Consider the following 6,713-nt stretch of genomic DNA (forward strand, 5'->3'; position numbering starts at 1 on the left):
TCTTGTTTTTTGTAATCCGGACTACATTACAAATTCGCTATTCAACCTCATCAACCATCTGCCTCAAAAGTTCTCATACAGGATATTTTACATGACAAAATACTTACATATGTTATATCGAGGTGGCTAAAAGCACGTACTACTTTATTCCAACTGACCTATTTCTATTCAATTACCGATATGAAGCCGCCCATTCTCGTATTATATCCACTCCCATTGTGATATACATTTATTGTATTTTACACTAGTAAAATATATGTTTATGAATTATTTATAATTGTTAGAATTATAAATATGTTATTTACGCATTTGCATTCTTTTTGGTTTAACACAATAAATATATGTTCCTATCTTTCTATACTAAATTGGGTAAGTACTTATTATGTTATTTATAAAAAAATGTGTATGAAATATTGCTGGATAATATAATATATTCATAATATTTGATCAATGTTAATAATTATTTCATTGTTGCTGACTACTCATGTATAGTTAAAAATACATATAAAGTCTGTCTGCACGACTTAAGTACTAAGGTACATAAACAAAAAATATTGAGTTAAGAAAATGGTAATATCATATTATACCAAACATTTTTATATAATAAATATATATCTTAACTAAACAAACCGTTAACCGACCGCATCCATGTTTAGACAGCAATCTAATTAATCCTAGTTTAGTAACAATTCATCTTCGATGGGCCGTCCATCTATTTTGACCGTGAATTTATCACCACTGCAATCGAAGTCTACAATAATAATGATGTCTCATTACTACTATTGGTTTTCAGTTAATGCACTACACGGCTATTAGTAGAACATTATATTTATTATACATCAGACCGGACACTTTTGTGTAGTTCTTCGCAATTACGAGTCTTTTAACGAGGCATAACGTAGAAACAGGTAATTGTAATTGATTTCTTGCTAAATTGTTATATATTATTTTTGAATAAAGAACATCCAGAATATAATTCAAAGAAATGACAACTATCTTTTGTTTTCTCATATTTTAGTATGTATACTTTTTAAGATATTTTATACATATAATTAAAACAAGTTGGTCCACAAGATGGTGAGTGGAAACTGCACTACCGACATTATGTTGTATTGTCATGTAATGCCTACGACGCCTTTCATGTGTTGCCATTCTGGAGGACTAATGTATAATGCCTCTTATTTTGTAATTTCACATCCTTACTTACCCTTCTGGTGAAATACATATGAAGAAAGTAATCTGCCTGGCGGCTGGAATACTGTGTTCATATGCGGACCTCATTAAAATATTTCTCAAGGGTTTTGTCAACCCCGATCTCCTTTTTACTATGATAAAATATGATAAATCTCACAAATGAGTTTGTGACTTAAATCTCTCAGCGGTGCTGATAAAATTTAAGATTCGAAATGCCAGGAAGATAAATACGATTATTAATCAGGAAAACTTTGACTGATATTAGTCAAGCAAATTGGGATGCTATTTTGTTCAGTGGTAATGCCAATATGAAAATTGTGTTATTTTTACGATAATAATATTTTCGTACTAATTTATATTGGTAGACAGAATTATCTGTTGATAATAATTGTTTACATCTACCGACATCTCCAGTCTACGAGAATGTTTCTCGAGTAACAACCTAAGGTACTCCAATCATAAAGCTTAGTAAGCTAAGCGACATTTGAAAAAGGGCGAGCACAAAAGATCTATGCAGATTGTAGTGCTACAGATCTTAGCACTGGAAATAGCTGAAAACACATAAAAAAAACTATGACCTACTAAAGGTACTTAATAAACGAAAAAGTAGTTTATTAATTATCCTTTAGAACCTGGATTATATTTATAGAGCATATTTTCTTATTTTCTTTTATTGTCTTTTACACTGCCAAAATATATAAATACTAACTGTTACTTAAAAGACGTATCTTATATGCCCATCAGATGGGTCGTATGCTTGATTGCCACCATTGTAGTATAAACAACAACTGTTATATTTACTCTCTGAAGTAATAATAATTCAAATGTTAAACAAATCATAAGTATATAATATATATATATATATATATATATATATATACTAATAATAATTAAATTACGGCGACGTATATAGCTCACCCATTCGTTCTTATTTAGTTGAAATCTTTGACAGAATATTATACAAATTGGTAAGTCTCTTGAACTAATTAACTTTTCTAGGAACTCATTAATTGATTTTGCGTGTAATATATGTGTCTGAAATCTGAAGGTCTTACTTACAGGGCCCGTAATATAAAAGGAAAGGAACATATTGAATAAATACGGGTCTTGTTTACAACGCAAACATCTCATCAGACAATACAAACAAGGAAAGCTTCATTCACTGTGTTTTTCCATGCAGATATCTGAATTTCGAGATACAAAAGGCTTGTATTTAGAAGTATTATGATTGATATATAATATTTCTAATGATTTTTGGTAATAAATTCTGTTAATAATTTTCTTTCATATTAATATTTGTTATTAATTTTAAACGGTGTCTCATATATTATTTTATTATTTTCTCATACATACATATTTATTATTTTCAATATATTGGAAGACTGTTATGCTGTAGGATGTGGTAGAACTATGAAACTCCCATACCTTTAATTGAAATTGCAATAAATCTGAAGGAATATGTGATGAAAAGTATTAACCATCAATAATATCACATAAATATATTGAAAGATATATGGAGGCACTGGTATATCATCATTATCACTCTTTAGTACTAAGAAGTCATGCTTCTATATCTTGTTATTTCACTGTCATATCACATGCTTCTGGTACGTAACTTGCATTTTAAGCAGCCTAGTAGTAGAAATAGGTTATGTAGATTATATATAGATTTAAGAGAGCATTGTTGCATCTTATCCTGAATTACGCCGAAGAGGTCGTGAGTTCAATTCTGTCAGATACACAAAAAAAGAACTTTAATTTGTTTATTTATATGTATAAATAAATAAAACTTTGTAAGTATATATTCCTCTTTGTTAACTTTGATATCGTTGTTTCATGTGAGAAAAACAAACCATAAATTAATTCAAGATTAGTCTGTAGGTTTGCTCCCCTGATACGTGGGATTTGTAAATGCCAAGCGTTGCGTTGCATCATGATAGGTCGATAATACTACCCCTTACGGGATAACAGTCATGACGGTATGTTTTTTTATAAAAGATATGATTTCATACTAAAATTATATGTAAAAGCAATTACACAAAATTTATTAGTATATACTATCTAGCTATCATAAATTGGACAAAGAAAAGACATAAATATTGAATATCGATTTAAAAAAGAAAGTAGATACAAAAAAATACTATCAGAAGCAATTAACCGTGAAATGGGGTCACGTCACATCGACGGTGAGACATTGAAGTATACCCGGATCTTGGAGCCTGCAAAGAGGATTAATACATCTGGCACGCATTTATCTTAAAATGATTGAGAGTTAGAATGATATGGAATTGAAAATTATATTGGAAGAGTATTATTAATTTTCTTTTGCTTAATATTACAGTATATATTGTAATACTAATCTGAGTCAGGAATTTGGTTAGTTTGTATGAAACCTATATATGCCTAATGACCTAATAGTATTGGCAAGTTAGGGCATGATTTATTTAATTGAAGAGTTTCCCCAAGATAAAAAAAATATTCAATGCTTAGTACACCTAAATATTATTTATATAGTACCCTAAAAACAAAATATTGAGTATACTTATTTTAATAAAAAGAAAATAAGTATACTAAATACTAGATTAGTAATATTATTGCTTTAACCAATATGTAATATTGTGTTATCTGTGCTAAATTGAGACACGCTTTTAGTCATCCGTAAATAAAAACGCATTTGAATTTGATTATATATATTATTCATGAAACACTTGAAAGCAAATATGTTACATCTACTGGCATATACATTTGATGAAACATTTGTAGATTGAAAGTCTACAATATTATGTAGCTGCAGTGTATAAAAACTTAACTGAAGTTTAAAAAATCTAAATTCCAAAATCTGGAGCAAATGTTTTTATATTATTGATTTACTTCATTCTTACAGATATCCTAGCCGAGCCAACAGGGTGTGCCGTGTATCACTATTAATTAGAAGCATCAGTGCAGAATCCAATACGATTAGTTATGTAATGAACCGTACGTACGGTTAAGACACTGATCTATGTACGTGCTGGTTTATATATATTATAGTCTTTATTGCAAATATAAATGCAGCAGTAAACTTAAATATATAGAGAGTGAGCAAAGGTGGACTTATCTCTAAAAGAGATCTCTACCAGTCAACCTAACAGTGAGGGTAACTATTAATGATTGCGTAACACATGTGCAATTAACAATAATATAATGTTGAATGTCCAAGTTTGAGAAAAAAAACCTTTAAAATTCAATATTTTAAATAATGTTCTTATTCTATTATCGTTATAATAAAATATACAATAATAAACATAAATAACGGATATATACATACATATACATAGACATTATATAAACATATATACAATTCTCACAAATATTACACATACACAAATTATTTTTAAAAATTGTTTAAGAAGTCTTTATAAAAATACTTTGAATCTACTATATATTATATTTTTATTATATACATAATACACTACACAAATAGTATATTAATTTAGTCTACTATTTGTACAGAGTACGTAAGAAGTATAAAACATGAGACATTCACGAACACCGCCATCTAGGATACTCACTTAGTAACTCATCGTAGTAATTCTGCCCGCCCAGCTAACATACTTACTAGCAGGTATCAGCATTGATAGCAGATAATATTTTCAGTTCTTATCAAAACCAATACACCTATATAGTGTTGTCATTCGTATCTAGATGTCTCAAATTACTCATAAATAGTGAAATGTATAGTTTTTATATGTCTTAATATTTTTTATCCTTGTTTCTACAAATTATGTAAAAGCAGTAATTGCTCTGATATTGGCATTGACTACAGTAACATTAAGTTTAATTTTAATAAAAATTATAAGCTTAAAATAGATGCCTATGGCAAGCAATCCGATGATGATGATTTTTATTTTAGTACTTTTCAATGTTGTAATTTACAAAAATAGTAAATTGAATTAGTATTATAATGATTATATAATTATAAATAAATAAATGACCGATAGTGATTATTGTAGTATCGAATAAAAAAACAATAATCTACACTAACATAAATAATTATGTATTATTGTACGCATAAGTATGTATAGGAAATTATAAACAAAAAAAGAAGAAAATTAGAATATCAAGCAAATATATATGATACACGAACTTAGTTATATATGTACTTTATGATATAACGTGGTAATCGCAGTCACGTCACTGAACCAGAATCATCACATAATTGTTATGTATCTGTATATCGATATACAATGACAATTGAAAATATAGCCTTTACATTGTCTAGCTTCATTCATGTTTCACCTTCGTCCATTGAATAGCGACCTTCTGTCGAGACGGTGTCATATTGATGTCAAACTCAAGCATGCGCCCTAGATTTTGCACATGCGTATCTCCTGAGCTTTCTGTTGTTTAGATTGTGTTGTTTCGAGATATAAAATCTGTCAAGCTTCAATAATAAGCTTAAATTACTTTGCTATGGTCTTATAACCGTGTAAAACTTAATTTAGCGATTAGTTTTAGTTTTAGCGTTTCATTTACATTTTGTTATGTAGATGGTCTCGATCACTTTTTCTTATTAATAGTCGTGCTTTTGGCGATATTCAGTTTTCATTGTGCTAATATATAATGCTCATTTAATTGAGCATTAGTTATTTTATTGTAGTGCAAAAGGAACATATCAACAGGTAAGTGAACTCATAGCTGTACGTTTGTTCATATCTGACTGATAACGAATATATAGATGTACAATTGAAGTGGGCGTTACTCAAGACAAACTGCGTGGGTGAAACATCTGGCTTGTCGTAGACTAGGTGTCACTTAATAATTTATTCGTACAAACGTTTTCATTTGTTTTTTTACAAATATACTCTCTTTTACTGGTATTACATTTTAAAATGTTTTCCATTTTATGTAACGAAAATTATCTCATCTCATCTGATTCATGTCGAGCAACCTACATTGACCTTTATTTGCAGTTTAATACTGAGAAAAATATCATTATGGGTAATTACTGTTACTGTGGTATTATAATATTGGATAATTTATAATAAAAAACATTATTAAGACAAAATCGATATTCGCTGATTGGGTGTGTTGCAAACGCTTACGGGTCGCTGCCAGTGGCCTACATATTGGTAGGTAATGGAAGTTTATACAAGATTTTCAAGCAACAATGAATTTAACTTTAGAACGCGTGACAATTATTATGTAAATTTTTATTTTTACGTTAATATAAAAATCCTAATTCGTATTTGTTACTTTAATTTAATTACTTTTTACTTATCTAATACCATTCGAAAATAGACGAAACGAGATTTAACTAATCATTATAGGATTTATTATATAAATTATAGTTCGTAAATTATAGGGCGTACATATAAACTATAAATTATTCAGTAAAAGACAGTGAACGAGTTAATAGACATGAATTTCTTTTATTATATAAATTACTGCATTTTATAAGTGTTATTATTATTCAGGTGGATATAAAAAAGGAATTTTTAGAAAACATATTATTGTTTTCTAAAAATTCCTTTTTTATA

The sequence above is a fragment of the Achroia grisella genome, unplaced genomic scaffold, assembly GCF_030625045.1.
Source record: "Achroia grisella isolate CSIRO2021 unplaced genomic scaffold, CSIRO_AGI_Agris_v1 utg109, whole genome shotgun sequence".
In the NCBI taxonomy this organism is placed as follows: Eukaryota; Metazoa; Arthropoda; class Insecta; order Lepidoptera; family Pyralidae; genus Achroia; species Achroia grisella.